The following is an 18,278-nucleotide window of genomic DNA, read 5'->3' as shown; positions in this document are numbered from 1 at the left end:
AGACCAGACTGGAAACAAAGTTCAAGTTATAGATGTAATTCTTATGAACTTTATGAAAGATCCCCATGGAAATGAACTTATATTTTCCTCGTTAAAAGGATAAACTCATAGAAAGAATATTCAAGACGTGGTTTCATACTAGGGTCTATAGTGATTGTTTGTTGAAGCAACCATCACAACTGTACACAACCAGTTATGGGATTTCAAATTTTGGGCAGGGAAAATAAGGAATCTCATTAGGATTTGTTTGAATATAAATTTTAAAAATAAAAGCAATGCACGTAAACAATTCTTAAATGTAAAAGGAAAAGACCAATGCAATGAGAGAAACAAAGATGAATGTATTGCAAAAAGAAAAGCAATTTTGAGAAACAAAGATAACTGAGAAAGTAAGCAAGTAATGCAATGAGGCTAATGAGAAGTGAAAACAAAATGTAACTATATGTGAAAGAAAAAATAATGCAAGGCATGAAGCAAGTTATGGAAGTAAATGCATGCATAACTACTTTAGTAATCAAACAACTCAAATGAAACCTAAATGTAATCTAACTAAAGTGAAGATCATGCTCCTCTTCAATTGAACTTCCATTGCAGCTATTCAAGCTTCTCCCAACTTGCAAACACACAAATATAAGTGATCAGTATTGATAAAAATCCATGAGAAAAAACACAAATATTTAGCTTTACAACTTGCAAAAGAGAGAGGTCTTTCCTACTAGCATATGTGTTTCCTAGAAAGGATACTTCTAATCAAACCACAACTTTGCCTTGATACATAGAATGATAAACATAGGAACCCTAGAAACCCTAAAAAATGTGTTGCCAAAAGGTAAAAAAAAATTATGACCTCTTTTTCATATGCCCTCAGTTGTTGCATTCCTCTTGGATCCCATATGTGATGTTGTTGTTGATTCCATTGATGCTTCACTGCTTACCCAATTTGTCCAGGATCATAAACTCTATCTGCTCATTTCTCGTATCCCTTGCCTTCATAATCATTTTTATCCAATTGACCTTTTTTATTGAATTCATTCTCCCATTTTTTTGCATCTCCACTTTGGAATGTTTTCCCATCTCTTGCAGAATTATTCCTACTCAATGCTCAACATCATTCTCTAGTATGTCATGTTATTACTGCAAATTTGTTTCTTCGATTTTTCACATGGATTTTCTGTGGTTGCATATATGATTTCTTTATGCTCCACTCCATAAGTTTTTAAGGAACTTAATTTCCCTTTTTTATGCCTACTACATGGAAGGTTGACTTTCATCTTTAGAGTTTATGTTTCTAACTAGATTCATCTTTTCTTCGTGGCTTTCATACCCATGAGTCTACAAAGGTTGATCTTTCAACATTATAACTTACTCCTTGCTCATCATTTCTACTACGCTGCTATTATTTTCCTAACACACAAGATGTTTCACTTACTGGTTTTGTTTATTCTATGATCCTCTTGATCTGCCCCTTATTCATAATCCCCACACATCAAGTAAATTCTACCTTTTCGTAAACTCTCCTCATCTTTCTTCTTAGCTATTATGGCTTCAACTCTAGTTGCACTAATCATAAAATATTGGTAAAACTCTCCTTTCACTCCCATCTTATCATAATTTTCAAGCCCTGGGTTTGCATACTCTTTTTGCAAAAATTCCTCCATGATCATGTACCATTGATTGGTTGCTCCATCATTGCCATAATCTTGAGTTTTCACTTCATCTTTAACAAGATTTATACTTACATCACTATAGGACTGCATAACCCATTTCATGACCACATATACTTCACTATTTACGACATCTTTAAGCCAACGAAGTATTATTTTCATGCCTTTAGATTATTATTTTATTTCTAAAATCTCCTGCCCACCTTTCTCTTTAACTTCCCTTCCTTGAATTTCCTCTTTTTTCAATCCGCCTATAGATGAGTTTTCTATCTCACCTATTGTTTTCTCCTTCCTTTCTTAATTGGGTTGACTTGTGTTCCTCTCCCTTTGGATGTTTTCTTACTTCCTATAGATTTGTAAAGCATTCATCTCCTCATCAACTCTGAAATTGTATTGTTTCCTCCAAATTTCTCCCTCTTCATTCCTTCCTTCATCTTCACATCCTAGAAGATACTTACCTAATGTGAGGACATATTCCAAATCACATATGATAATCCTCTTCCAATTGATACTTGGTTCATTGGTTATCCTTGAAGCTTCAATTTCAATACAAGCAACTTGTGGCAATCATTTCCACATATATGGCTTTAGAAATACAAAATGTTCTTGGATGCTTCCTCCATTACCACTTAATGGAAGAAAAATAGCCATCTTCAAAGTCTTTACTTCCACCTTTATCTCCTTGAACTTCTATTTCACTTTCTACAACTTTTTGGTTTGAACAATCAATCTCCTTATTATCTTTCAAAAAAAATTTCATCATACTTAATAAGGCACACGTTTTCCTTGCAATCCCATCATATGAATCCACTTACAACTAGATCTTCCTTCAATGGAAGTATTTCTCCTCAGCTGCAAAAAAACTTATACTTACTTGACGCTCCTTTGAACTTATCATGTTCATCGACTGGGTCTATAACTTTGGTAGCGTCTTCATCCACTCCATTTTCTTGCAAAGATTCCTTTTGTAGAACTCTGTTGTTGTCCTTAGAGACAACCCTTTACTCTTTACCTATCAACACCCCATTCACATTCATTCAACAAAACTTGACATACTAAAAGGAAACGCATTACCTTAGCATTTGCAACTTCCTTTCTTGTTTGTCCTTCAAAATTAGGCACTAGATCACGAGTTACATTCTCTTTCTCTATCACATGGATACTACCTTTCATTCCAATGGTTGAACTCTGCTTGTATCTATCTCTTTGAGACAATTTTGTGGTGTCCTCTTCCTTCATGACTTTTTAATGATTGTCCATCTTCATGATCTACATAGGCTACTACCTAATGGATTAGTCTTAAAGTCATAAGATTCTTTAGTCTCTGTTGATGCTTCTAATATCATCTCTTTATGTTGATCCAAATTTTCCAAACATTTCATGAGGCTCTCATGAAGTCTTGCATCATCATCCTCATCATCATCCCCCCCAAGGAGTGGTCCTTGCTCTGGTTTACAAGAGTAAATTCCTCTTCCTTATACTCACTTTCCATGAGTTCTTCTATCTTCAATGAAGCACTCAAACTGCACTTCAACTAGTCTTGCAAAAAAGGCCATTTCACCTTCTTCTTCCCTGAGATCGAACCATATATTTGTCTTCATTGCTTTCCTATAGCAACTCCATTAATACACTAAAATGTGCCTTTAAGTCAGATACATCTCATTCAATTTCCTCATCACTCATATTTCTGTGTCTTTCTCTTGAACCCTTAGCATGACTATTCATAGTCATTTCTTTATCATTCTCTATGAGCTTCTCCATGCTCAATTGTAAGCTGCAAACAAGCCTCTGTGATAACAAGTTTATTTCACCTTGCTACAAGATGCATGACCCAACTTCTCTCCTCTAAACTTGGTCTTTTGGTATCACTAGTTCTCTCCTCCAAAACCTCTCAAGCTTCCTCTACTCTTCTAAACTTCTGCACTCTAATCACTCTTTCCTTAGAACTTCTCTTATTCTCTTCACTCCTCTTGAGAACTTCATCTATTGTGTTCATTTCCAATTCTTCACTACAAAGGTTCTCTTCCATTGTTCCCTTTTTTTCTGGTGCTACCTACAAATAGTAATTTCTCTATCGAGATTAAAATGAAACTAGGAAGACCAAGTTACCCGGTCTCTTCGATTCTGAGATCAGTAATGTTCTATACTCCTCTCTTCAATTCTGAGATCAGTAATCTTCTATACTCCTCTCTTCAATCTTCTTTGATTGCCTATTTACAGTTCTCCCCATCTCTACTTCTTGCCTAGAATGGTTTGTAATACTTCTTTTTACTAAATCCTTTGTGATTTTGTTTCCCTCTCCATTTCTTGCCGGTGCAACTCTGGACCCTTCACCTGTCAAGTTAACACGCGGGAGGAGGTCACGGAGAAATTACTCCGGCAAACTGCCCCTATACGTCGACGGCGGAGATCTCTCACGGGACCCCTTGCCCGTTCCTCAAGCACTATAGCACCCTCAATTAGGTGGATTATGCAAAATGTTGAGTTTGTTATTTATCACAACTGAAGGAAGACCTAGATGGTTGACCACTGTATGAGAATAGAATAAGAACCAATATCGAGAGAGCCTGTGGATTTCTAGTGCTGGAACCAAAGAAGCGAGTTTGTTTTTAATAGTGAAAATAGAAGACAGTTGAGCAATTTGACATGAGGGTTTTTCTTTTCCTTTCATAATTTGTTTTCATAAACCTCCTTTGTGCGACGGCCTGCAGATATGCACCTGCATTGTTCGTTAGGGTTAGTTTGGGTTCAACCTTTGGAATCTACATCTGTCACTTCAAATGTTAGTTCTAGTAATGAAGCAGAATGTGCCTGAAGAGTTAACATTGAATACCAATGTTAGAAGGCTCCATTAATCCGCTGCTCTGCAAATGAGTGACCCTAAAAATCAATGAGATCGAGTTTACTGTCTCTGAAAATCGACTTATAGGTTATCATTGACTGTGAAAATATACGTGAAGGAAAGAATAGTTTGATCAATTCAATGAATGAAAGAAACAATCGTCCAACGCTAAAACCTATTGAGGGCTAACAAAACTTTATCATTGGTTACCTCTTTTTGTACAACAATCGTCCCTCTGAGTTTCCTACAACGGTGAGCTTCCTTCACTGGCAAGCTTCCCTCGTCCGGCAAGAACAGAAATCTTTGAATGTTGCAATCTCTTGAAACATTTAAGCCCGATATGGGGATGGATCTGCTCTGACATGCAAAATCTGTTAATGCCATCGCGATTCCTTTGGCAGTGGCAAGCTATGTATGTTACTGTATACGCGATAGACATTTGTTTGATAGTAACCATAACAAGCAACCATTGGATAACATTGGTTCGATATACTAACACGTGGCAGATAGTTGGTGGCCGGCCCGTGTACAGCGCCTTTAACCAATGGCATAATAGAATTGTTTAATGAATAACTTAAAAATATAACTTACAAGTATCAAAAACTACAAAGTGATTTCACTAAAAGGGTTAAAATTTTAAAAGTTGTTAAAATTGAAAAAGCTGTAAGTTGATTTCAAATGAAGAACTCGCTGCACCGTGAGGCAGAGACTGTATATTTTCCTTTCTTCCCATTTGCATAAGGTCAATGACACTGAGTTCTTCGAACATTTACACTATTGTAACACATACAATAAGTCCACTTTATTAATTGCAGGTAAACAGAGTTTTGCTTATATCAGCACTTATATATCCGTCATTATGATTAAAGCTTTCTTTTACTGCCTTCTAATCCCAGTCAAACTTCTGGGGTATACCATTACCTACAGAAACTAGAATCAATTGGAAGCCCTTGATAATTGGGAGGTGGTTTCCAAAATCAATCTTTGCTCAGAGGTATCCATCGGTCCATGATAAGCAACCAAAAAATCACGTTAGAAACCACTAATAGAGGATTTTCCTTGAGCTGATCCTTCAAATTCTGTATGTCATCGGAGGTGGTCATAAATACCAAGACATCCCCTGACCCTTTTTTACATATATGGCACAACACAACTTTTTTGCAATCAAACGCCTAACAAGATAGAGAATTTCGAGTCCTGGTGTCGTAATGTGCTGAGCGAAAACGTGAAACTGCATCCTTACCATGGGAAGCAAACCGGTTCTCCTCTTTCATGAATTTCACTAACATAGCGGTATCACACTTTCCACTAGCACTCCTCTTTGTAAAATGCCAATGGTGTAGGAAAGCATGCATGTGCTTCTACAATCCTCGCAAGAATGAAGCCATTTTAATTTACTTTGGCATTTTGGATTTGGAGAAGAATATTCCAAATTATATGTTGTAGGCCCGGTCTTTTGCAAAACCACATCGATGTAAAAATAATAGCTAGGACGGGCACTCCTTTGGAAGTTGCTACAACCTAAAAAACTATAAACCTAAGTACAAGAGAAAAATATAAGTATTCGCCTTCATTCAAAACTATGATTAGTGAAATTCCTAAAGGTAGCGAAAGCAACATCATGGAGATTTCATTCAAATTTCCTAATTTTGTTTGTTTCTTTGCTACATCCACAACTCTATGCAATGTTAGCGAATATGTTGTTGTCATGAAGCAATTCACAGTTTGCCAAGAATAACCACCGTAACTCCTCCACTAATGGCATATATGGCCATATAAATGAGAGCAACCCAAAGTTTGTTTCTCTGATGCGTCTTAAATAGATATATCTCTGATATTCTGAAACTTGTAACTACTTGTAACAAGCATTCCAACAAACATGATGTTTGTAGGAATCCACACTCATACAAGCTTCCAAGTGAATGGAGCCGTTGTAAATATTCCAAAGAGGGCGAGTGATAAAAATGGTAATGTTTGTATTAAAGAATTAAAAAACCCACTGGTCAGCTCTACGAAAGAGAATCTGAACCAAGACAGTCTGGCTCTACAGAACACTCTACATTGTTCATGCACATTACACATTAAATAGAAAACGTGGTTTTAGGGAAGTTAGAACAACATCCTAAGAAATAGAAACTAATTCTTATCCTGAGGTTACGTGAACACACTCTAACTATTCTAGGATATTCTCCATTATCTTCAACACTCCCCCTTAATGGAGAATGGGTTCACAAATATGCCTAACATCTCCCTAAACATTTGAAATTTAACTTTTCCAAGAGGCTTAGTGAAAATGTCTGCAACATTATCACATGTATTACAGTATTCCAAATGGATTTCTTTGGATTGCACTTTCTCCCTAACAAAGTGGAATTGTGTATCAATATGTTTAGTGTTTTTGTGAAACACCGGATTATTGGCAAGTTTGATTGAACTCTGATTGTCACATCTAATTGTTGTTGTGTCTATCTGTTCTTCCCCAACATCCTGGAGAAGTCTCTACAACCAAACTGCCTCACATGTTGCTGCACACATGGTTTGATACTCTGCTTCCACTGAGGAGAAGGAGACTATGTTCTGCTTCTTGTTGCTCCATGTGATCACCTCGGATCCAATGCTGAATGCATAACCTGTTATAGTTCTGCGATCATCTACATTTCCAGCCGAACCTGAATCTGTAAATCTTGCCAATCTAACATCAGAGGAGTCAGTGTAAATAGTATCGTAATCTACAGTACCTTGTAGATACCTCAAAACACTTTTCGCTGCATTCCAATGGCTTTCAAGTGGCTTAGACATAAATTGACTTAGCACACTGACTGCATAAGCCAAATCAGGTCTGGTGGTGGTTAGGTAGATTAGACTCCCAACCAGTTGTCTGTAAAGTGTTGCATCTGTCGCTTTTGAGCCATCCTCACACTGCAATTTGATGTTCTGTTGCAATGGTACCGCTGCAGGCTTACACTGATCCATCCTAAACTTTTCTAATAGGCCTTTGACATACTTTGCTTGGGACAGAAATGTTTGACCTGAATCTCTCCAGATCTGAAGACCTAAACAGTATCTGAGTTCACCGAGGTGTGTCATTTCAAACACTTGTGACATATGTTGCTTGATTTCATCGATTAAATATGTAGCATCACCTGTAATGATCAAATCATCTACATACAATGAGATCAACACTACGCAACCTTGTTCATTTTTCGTGGTGTAAAGATTAGGGTCACTTTTACTTCTATTATAGCCAGCTTGTAGAAAAAATGAATCAATCTTCTCATACCAAGACCTAGGAGCTTGTTTTAGTCCATCAAGTGCTTTATTCAATCTACAGACTAAATGTTCTTTTCCTTTCTGGACAAACCCTTATGGTTTCTCTAGATAAACCTCTTCTTTTAGTTCTCCATTAAAAAATGTAGACTTTTCATCTAGTTGGTGTATCATCCACTGTTTCTTAGTAGCTAAAGTAATTAGCATTCTAATAGTATTCAATTTAGCTACAGGGGTGAAGGTTTCTTCATAGTCTATCCCTTTCTTTTGTGAGTACCCCTTTGCAACCAACCTAGCTTTTAGTTTTTCTATGCTTCCATCTGCATTAATCTTCAGTTTATATAACAATTTACAACCTATGGTTTGTTTTCCTCTAGGAAGTTCAACCAATTCCCAAGTGTTATTTCTAATTATTGAATCATATTCCTGTTCCATGGTTGTTTTCCATTCACTACATTCATTTTCTTCTTTATAACTAGAAGGTTCAACCACATTGATCATACTAGTTATAAAACATTTTCCCTATATCTTGCACAAAATTGAGCTTTCCTACCTGATCTCCTGAGTGGTGGGGTGGCTTCAAACCTTATTTGATCATCATTTTATTTTTCTTCCTGCTGCTGTTGCTATTGCTGCTGCTGCTGCTATTGTTGTTGTTGTTGTTGTTGTTGCTGTTGTTGTTGTTGTTGTTGCTATTGTTGTTCATCCTCTGCCTTTTTCTACTGCTGACCCTCATTGTTCTCTGCTTCTTCTTCCACCAAGTACGCAATGTCCCATTCCTCATTGTGCTCATCAGATTCTTCATGGTCCTGCTCATGCAATTTGACATCTCTACTAACAAAAACCTTGTGAGTATATGGTTTAAATAATATGTAAACTTTATACTGTGAACAATACCCTATAAAGGTACATCTAATGGCTTTTGAATCTAATTTTCTTCAATCTTCCTTTGGAATGTGGGCAAATGCTTTAGATCCAAATATTCTTAAGTGTTTTACTGCAGGCTTAAATCCATATAATGCTTCAAAAGGAGTTTTAGACTCAAGACTCTTTGTAGGACTCCTATTTTTCAAATAAACTGCAGTATTCACTGCTTCAGCCCAAAAACCATTCGAAAGATTCTTACCTTTCAACATACTTCTAGCACATTCCACCAGTTTTTTGTTCTTTCTTTCTGTTACTCCATTCTGTTGTGGAGTATGGGATACTGTGAACTGCTGCAAAATTCCATGATATTTACAATACCTGATAAGCTCATCCTTCCTGTATTCTCCCCCTTGATCAGAATGAAGAATTTTTATTTGTTTCCTTGTTTGTCTTTCAATCATATTTTTAAACTTCTTAAAGTATTCGAATGTATGGCTCTTCTTACTTAAGAAATACACCCAAGAAAACTTCATACAGTCATCAATAAACAGTAGAAAATACAGTGCACCTCCTAATGATTTTGTCTGCATGGGTCCACAAAGGTCTGTGTGCACTAATTCAAGTATATCCCTCTGTTTCTTTTCTACTTGAACAAGGAATTGTTCTCTATGCATTTTTCCTAATGTACACACATCACAATCATTTTGTACTTGCTTTAGCATAGGAAGATCTCTTACCATTTCCTTCTTTTGTAGTAACAACAAATCATTGTAGTTGATGTGGCCAAATTTCTGATGCCATAGCTCTTCTATAGTCAGGCTCGTTGCTGTCAATGCTCAAACTGGTGCAGCTCTTACATCCAACTTGTACAGTCCTCCTGTTAAGATTCTTGTAGCAATTGTCTTCATGCCATCTAGTAGATCTTTAATATAACAATTAGATTTAAAGAATTCAACTTTCAAATCCTGATCTATAATCATGAATACAGAAATCAAGTTCTTTGTTACACCAGGCACATACATAACATTATGAATTTGTTTGATATTACCATTAAGTAGAATGACATAAACTTTCCCACACCCTTTGATTTGATGACTTCTATCATCACCTAGGTAAATCTGTGCTCCTTCGTTGATTTCTTTAAAATCTTCGAACCAATGCTTGTTCCCTGTCATGTGTGTTGACGCTTTTGAATCTACATACCAGATGTCTGCATCAACATTCTCATCACGATCTGCCATGAACAATCTGAAATTCTGCACATGATTGTCATTCGCGAGATGACCTGCATGTCTTTTCTGCTTCTGTTGTTCTTCATGATATTTCTTCTTCCTGCACTCCCTGGCAATATGACCCAGTTTTCCACAATAAAAACATTTAGTTTCAGAGTAGTTTCTATTCATATGCATACCTTGGGTCTGATTTGGTCTTTTGTGTGAGTTTGCTCCATTTTGCTATTGTGGACTTCCTTTCCCTTTGAAGAAGTTTTTCTTCGCCATCAATGCAAGATCGGCACTCTAGGGCTTTAGAGTCGATCTTCTTTCTTCTTCTGCATCAGTATTCCTGTTAGCTCTTCAAATTTCAGGATCTTCTCTCTGGCATTTATCCCAGTGATGAACATTTGGTAATCATCAGTGACACCATTCATGGTAATTGTTACAAGATCTGTATTGTCAACTGTATGACTAATGTCTTCCAATTTGTTCTTCAGATCTTTGATCCTAGCTACGAATGAAGCAATTGTTTTATTCTCCTCCATATTCAAGGATAGAATCTTACTCTTGAGGAACAAAAGATGATTTGAATTCCTGATCTCACACAACTCCTTCCGAATTCCCCAAATCCTGTTAGCTGTCTTACACTCTCTAATGTGTGATATAATGTAGTCTTTCATTGACATCTTCAATAGCGTCCTTGCTTTACCTTCTCGCTTCTCCCAATCTGGGATCGATGCAGATCTAGCTGCGGGCTTCGACTCATCCCCATTCGCAATTGTCCAAGCACTCTACACATCTAGCAGAGTCTGCATATTGAATTTCCAATTTTCATAATTGGAACCATCGAGCTTGTTATGCTCATTCAAGCATGCTTCAAACATATTGTTATTCATCTTGGCAATTTAGAAGGGAAAAAAAAATTCAACAGGTAAAAGAAGATGTTAGATTTACCCCAGATCTATGACAGAGACAGATCATTGATCTTCACTGTTGTTTGATCTCGCAGTACATTGACTGATCATTGTGGCTTCCTTCACAGCCTCCAAACAACCTTCTTTTGTTAGCTACAGCCTTGTTCTTGGCTACCCCACGCAACTTTTATGATTTACACGATCGTCGCATATGTAGATGACTTATCTGCAACGTCGTCACAGCTATACTCGTCGCAGTGATACTCCTCTTAACCAGAGACGATTTCGGTTTCGTCGCAGTTATACTCCTCAAAACAATGATGATTTCTACTCAGTGACACCCACTAGCTAGCATACAGGTTCCTCAGCCCTGATGCTCTGATACCATGATAAAAATGGCAATGTTTCTATTAAAGAATTACAAAACCCACTGGTGAGCTCTACGAAATAGGGTCTGAACCAGGAGAGTCTAGCTTTGCAGAATGCTCTACATTGTTCATGCACATTACACATTAAATAGAAAACATGGTTTTAGGGAAGTTATAACAACATCCTAAGAAAGAGAAACTAATTCCTATCCTGAGGTTACGTGAACCAACTCTACCTATTCTAGGATATTCTCCATTATCTTCAACAGTGAGGACATACACAACTACCACAGATGTGAGGCTTTGATAAAACACTAGAGGTATCTCCACATCCAAATTATAATCTGAGATAACAACTTTATTAACCAGTATCATTCTACATGATGAAAGTTCAAAATGTCAATTGAGATATAAGGGCTTGGTTCGTACTTTTATTAATCCATGTTCCCAAACATTCCTTTATTGCTTTCTCTTCACACATATCCTAGTTATCATATCTCAGTTCGTGGTTTGGTGAAAACCGAATCAATAGCACATGTGGAAGAGAGAATGCCCCAAGTCGAATGACTTTATGCTGCCCTTCAAACACATTTTTTTTTACAACATTCCTCATAGTGTTCATTCTTTGCATTGAGTAGGAAGGAATGCTTACCCTCCCTATGAGCACCCCAAGGAAAGAAAAATCATTAATAAACTTGATTTTCAATGTGCTGAAAGGAGCGTTGTGATATAATGAGAGAGGATGCCATGCAATGAGGAGGGTTGTGATTGAGCTGAGAGGTTCATTTTATAGCCGAGTACCAGTATGATGTGTAAGGTATTTCTCTCTCATCAAAGTTGAAATTTTTCTCGGCCAAAATAAAAAATTTAAAACATCTAAAAGAAAAAAAATCAAATAAGTATACAAAACATTTAAATAATGTCGCCTCATTAAAAAATTTGCATGTGAGGAAATTATATCCCTCTCACCTCATGTTAGATCCATATTTAAGATGGATATATGCTAGTGAAATTAAGAGAAATCACAATGAATTAAGAGAGATCACAATAAATCAAGGGAGGATGTGAAAAATTGAGGGAGATTATGATAAATTAACGGTGATCACAATCAATTAAGGGAGATAGAAATCAATCAAGGGAGGATGCGATCAATCAAGGGAGGATGTCAAATGAGGGGATTCACAACGTGAAAAGGATAGTCATAATGTGAGTAGGAGAGATAATGGTTCACGATGTGGAAAGGAAAGTCACAATGTGAGTAGGAGAGATAATGGTTTAACATGTTTGGAAGAGGTGCCAACAAGAGTTTTCAACCCATTCTTAAAGAATTTACCAGACCCTAGTTCCTAGTTGTTTTGTCCCCTCTTGATTCAAAAGCTTCCAGTGAATATAGATGGTTGCATCCTTAATATTATTCAAGGCTTCCTTCACATTCTCTTTTCGTAATCATGTTGTGCACCTCAAGGAAATAACCTCCAACCATGAGCGTTTTATTGACAACCAATAATAAAATACCCCATCATGAACCTAGTTAACATGACACGGGGAAAAATGAATTAGGTCAAAAACATGACTGCTATATGGGAGTTGATGTGTTGCAAACACTAATACTCTAGTTGTAACACCACGTTCAAGAGAAAATGGATTTGGTGTCCAAAAGCATCTTCCATAGCAATTGATAGAGTCTATACATTGTGAGAAAGTAATGAAGTATCAAAACTAGCAAAAATTGTATCCTAGATCCATAGGAACACTAACATGCACAACATATCTTAAATTAGGGACCATCTAGGAAATTTGCTACTAATATTTCTCCCCTAGTTGTGAAACTTCCGTTCCACCTCCAAGAAATCTGTATTTTTCATTTCATAAGGAAATCAATTTTCATCTAGTGATGAGCATGCCTCTTTCTTATCCACTGGAACCATGCAAATAATTGGATTTATCCATCCATGCCATAATCTTTTAGAAGCCAACTCAAGTCCCACCTTGTCGAAAAGCCTCGTAAAATTCCCAACTTTCTCAAATCTTAACGATTGAAATTATTAATTTTCCAATCATGTATTATTAATAGAAACACCTCCAACCATTCCATTTAAGGAATTTGAGATGTAATTATGGTCACCAATTTTGATTGATGGTGTTCCAAGAATAATATTCAAAGTTACAATAATTAATGCAACGAAGTCTAATGTTCTTTCAATGAAAGCAATAACTACTTGAAATATGTTATTGAAGGCCTAGACCACCATTACATAAATTAAAAGTGATTGCACATGAGGAAGTTTATTTGCAAGTTGAACCATATGACCTAAGGAAAACATTTATAAGCCTTGTGTATGCATAAAGTTAATCGGTGCTTTCCCATATGTAAGAGATATATCGAATGTACCAATTTCTGGTACCAATTTATTCTCTTTAGAGTTTGAGGACGCTATCGTCTACCACCTTCTGTACTAATGTCCTTGTTGAATGAAATCTTCAGACTTAGTGACGTGAGAGTGGTGAATTGTTGAACTCGATTATATACAAAATCCCTTGTGTAACAGGGTTCCTAAACTATTGACATTAGGAGCGCTAGCACCTTTCCAAGTCAATTCTCAATGTCAATGTCCAAGGGTGAAGATTCCGATTTGATTTTTGTATGACTAGAAACTTTCATCACCGCCATGTAGCCACACTGTTTATGAAAAACAAATCCTAATATGGGAGTTTCCTGTACATGTTTGTTTTCATTTGCACTTATTCCTTTCAGCACATTTCTCTTTGCAAGTTCCCTAGATGATAATCCCAAATCATTGTTGCTATCAATCTTTCTATCTAGTTTTTGGCTTGCAACTAGAATATCTCTTCTAAATGATATCTTCAAGTCCCCGATAGTATTTTCATGCAAGGTTATGTTGGGATCATGAGCATTTGTTTCATATGAATTTCTTTTGTTTTCTATAACATGTTGAATGGTAGCTACAACTTTAAAGATTGGAACATCAACAAAGAAACTATGAAGTAGGAAAGCTTTTTAATCCCTTATTTTTTTGTGCTTTTGTGAACAAAGATTCTTTAGAAAATAAATCATTTTCTATGTGTTCCCTTGTTGAGATGAAATGTGGTATCTTTCTCCAAATATGACCATACAACTTGAAATTAGACAACAATGACAAGTTCAATCCATGAGAGTACCCGAAATGCAGTAAAAGATCTCTTGAATGACTCATCATAACTTTCGAGATAAATTAAAAAAAAAGTTATATACAACACTTGCATTCTAAGCCTATTTTTCATTCAAATATGGTACTAGAGTCGGGGCATATGTGGCATATTTGTGAAGGTTACTGCAGGAATTTTTCCATTTCTCAACTTGTGTTCCTCCCCTAAGAGATTTTCTAATAACAAAAGCTATAGAAGATGATGATGACCACGAGTATTAACAAAGCGTTAAGTTAAATCCTATGACCATTCGAACTTGCATATATATCCAAGGAAGATGGCAGGTTTAATTCCTACTACTCTGGTAGCATCAATTTTGTCTTAAGAACAACACCTGATATTGGCAAGCTTTCTGATCCAATTGCAACCTCTCCCAAAACCTAAACATGGAAAGGTACAAATAAGAATAGAGTGAATGAATATTAAATATCGACACAAACTCCTTAACATGTTCTCAACATATAGAAATTGATGTTCAGAGATGAATATGATTTTCAATTCTTATACAAGTCCAAGAATGAGAAAACAAAAAACAAAAAATAATGCTTAAACTATAACAGATAGAAAACTTATCATGACCATAGTTCATTCAAGGGCATGCATTCAGTTATTCCTAGGTGATTTAAGGAGATTGCCTAAGTCATATGATAGAAACCTATATGAAAGCTTGCAAAAGCAAGGTGGGCCCAAGATTTTCGATATATAAGTGAAAGTATTGGGATGTGTTGTAGCTAGTACAACAATTGGTGAACCCACAGATAATATGTATGTCTTCATCTCTTCAAAAGATATAGTCTTAATAATGATGTGAGGAACTATTGAATAGATACCATGGGTACTAGTTGAGCTACCTAACCATTTACAAATATCTCATCGATATATCTCATATTTAGCTCCTGTTAATATTTACGTGCCAAAACAAAGGTTCACACATGTAAGTCTTTGATGATGACAAAGATAACATGAAAAAGGGTTTATTATATTTAGATCTTAAGGTGAGTTTTTGGTGTTTATCCATTTCCATTGAGTGTCCATAGTCCCGTTGGAGTCACCCAGTAAATCACAAGAATTTCTTTGTTGCTAGCAAGCGTCCATACCCCTAGCGAAGTTGCTTACATCACCTCTATATGCAGAAAGCCTATCTCATGCCTTTCTCTTTTTATTTGATTTTTCTTTTATATGAAACTTTGCATTATTTAGGTGTTCGTTAGGCCAAGAGGGATGAGGGATGCCGACTTATTTTATGGGTAGAGAGGTTGTTCCGTTTTTATAGAAAATAGAGATTTTATGACTTAGTTTTTCCCTATGCCATATCTCCACATCACATCTCCAACTCATATGTGGATAATGAAATCACACAATCAAATATTCAAGATCAGGTCAAAAAGTACTGTTTAGGATATAGATGTAAATCTTATTGTTATAGACATTTTTGGGCACTGTAACCCAAATCATACATGTCCATAAACGAAGGGCTCCTAAGTCCCTAAAAGTGTTTCTTCACACCCTAAAGGAACAAGGTCAGTTGATTACATCATCTCCTAGAAGTTCTCCACAGAAAACTACTCAGAACTGGTCAAAGCTGGACCATACAGACTGCCCAGTGTAGAGGGTGCGATGCATCTCACCTGCCCAGTGTAAAGGGTGCAATGCATACTGGAAAGCCCTTCTGTAGGGTGCGATGGGCGAGAGTAGACAAATGGCAGAGACAGTTTGCAAGGTGGATTGTCATGGAATCTTCCAGAAACTTCTCCTATGACACTTGCCTCTCTGAATTTGCCCAGGGATGAGTAAGAGATCATCAATCTCCAAGTGGAATCAAGAACTATCAGAGAGAGGACACTAATCAAAATCCCAGAAGCTGACTCGCCTCCCTGCAATCATCTATATATGGATCCCTCATTCCAGAGATCTAGGAGGTTAGGGGCTAGAATTTTGTATCTTGTAAGGAAGTGCTGTTGGTTCCTTGGTGGAATATCATAGTGTTGGGTGATCTAAGCTTTTCATGAGGTGAAGAAGGGCTTTCATGCTGGGAGGATGATGTTGGGTCAGAACAATTGGTTGTAATCCTCTTTGCTATTCTTGATATTAATAAAGCTATTCAAGTTCTCCTCCACATTCTTGTATGTTTGATGATATATGCATTTGTGTGGTCAATATATAGCTGGTCCTATATTGTTTATGATTGTAGATCTCTCTTCTTCGATAGTATTATGCTGCTTTGATTCTCATAAAGGAAAGCGAAAGTTGTTTTAGTTTGTTTGTTTCTAAGATAGCTACCAGTCTTAGTGGGACTAGCAGCTCCGAGTGGACACTAGATTTCCCGATAACAAAATGGTGACTCTGCTGGGGAGCGAATAGATTGTTTGCTTGTCTATATTTGTTTGTTTCATAAACTTATAGACGGAGCCTAAAGTCAAGCCAGATAGCCTTCGAATTGCATTCACTATGCAAGTGCAAAGTAGATCAATGCTGCTTCAGTCTATCTTTGGGTTTTGTTTATAAACTGAACAATCGATTTGCAAACCTTCTAATTGCCCTAGTGGTGGCTCTAGTAACCTCATTAGATCAACCCCTGTTATTTATATTTACTGAACATCACTTGCTGAACCTAAATCCCTGAAATGAGCTACAAGCTATGACCCGGAACCAAGTTGAAGTCCCGTCCCTAGACCATCGCACTTTCTCCTCTTGGGAATCTAGATGCATCGCACCTCCTGTGTGCAGTAGGTGCGCTGCATCACACCTTCCCTGTGTTGCAGGTGCACTGATCAGACAAGACCTCTTTTGCTCTCAAATTTTGGTTTCTGTGTTCACTCTCTTCAGCTTTATTCAGGAGTTTTGCTGTCTGTGATCAGTATACCACTCTAGAAACTCCCTTCCTTTTCATGATTCCAATTCCATAGTATAAAGAACTGTGAATGCTTTTATGTATTGTGTGCCATTTATAGTTCTCTTTTACAAAAAGTAGCATAATTAAACTGTCGTCTTTTGATTTGGAAGTGTCACAAGTGTCGTTTTCAGTCAAAGAAAATAATTTTATTGTTCTTGATGGTTGATTGTACAGTTACTCTTGTATTTGATTTGAATTAATAGTTTTTCAAGTGTCGAAAGCAATTTTCGATTCAAAATAGCAAAGTGTCATCATTATCTTCCTTTCGTTTTTGAAGAGAAATTTGTTAGTACTGTCGCTTTGAAAAGATAATTTAGATTTGTACTTAGCATTCTTCTTTTCATTCACACATTAAGAAAGATGAAAACAAATACATGCATGTGCATTTGCATTTAGACTGTTTGTTGGTTTGATTTAGGACAGTGCATCTAGTGTGTGCTCTCTGCTCTATGTTGAAAGAATATCATCTCTCTTTCTTTAGTAGCTAAGATTTTCATTGCAAAAAGAAGATTAAACGATTGTTTATCATCTTAGATTGAATTTTAGGAATTGTATATCTACATCACACGGTGAACCTGAAAGGCAAATTTCTTAAGAAAGATCAACTGTAAAATAAATTTAATGAACATAAAAACGCTTTGGAACATAATGCACAACATTTAGGAGTCTAGGCTAGAGATGTATTCCGGCATCGTAAAGCCTAGTAACTGTCGATTTCATTGTTGGTTGGGTGATTCCTCCTCTTCGAGATGACAAGTGCCGGTATGGACTTGTGCTCCCACGTACCATCGAGTATATATTGGGAGACCACAATAGGCTATAAGCTTTATCCATAGGAAGTTGTGTATGCCGCCCTATCAATCGCAATGCACTGAACACAACATTTGGGAAGATTGATTGCCGTACCGTAAAAAGTATTCTGCAGTTTTGCGATTGGTTTGGTAATCCCTCTATCTAGATCTCCAGAGTAGTCTCTTTCATTCCTTTTCAGACTCCTTAAAGGAAAAGGTCCATCTTAGCACTTGCCACTTTAGGCTCATTA

At 36.7% G+C, this 18,278-nt stretch overlaps 1 pseudogene; it reads right to left on the bottom strand.

Annotated features, from left to right (window-relative positions):
* Nucleotides 1-6,027: 6,027 nt before the first annotated feature.
* Nucleotides 6,028-11,617, bottom strand: LOC149144936 (GDP-mannose transporter GONST1 pseudogene; annotated as a pseudogene).
* Nucleotides 11,618-18,278: the final 6,661 nt, after the last annotated feature.

Source organism: Pinus tabuliformis, chromosome X, assembly GCF_031772625.1.
Source record: "Pinus tabuliformis cultivar Carrire ecotype Pingquan chromosome X, CPIR1, whole genome shotgun sequence".
Lineage (NCBI taxonomy): Eukaryota > Viridiplantae > Streptophyta > Pinopsida > Pinales > Pinaceae > Pinus > Pinus tabuliformis.
This window is presented reverse-complemented; position numbering and strand designations above follow the sequence as displayed.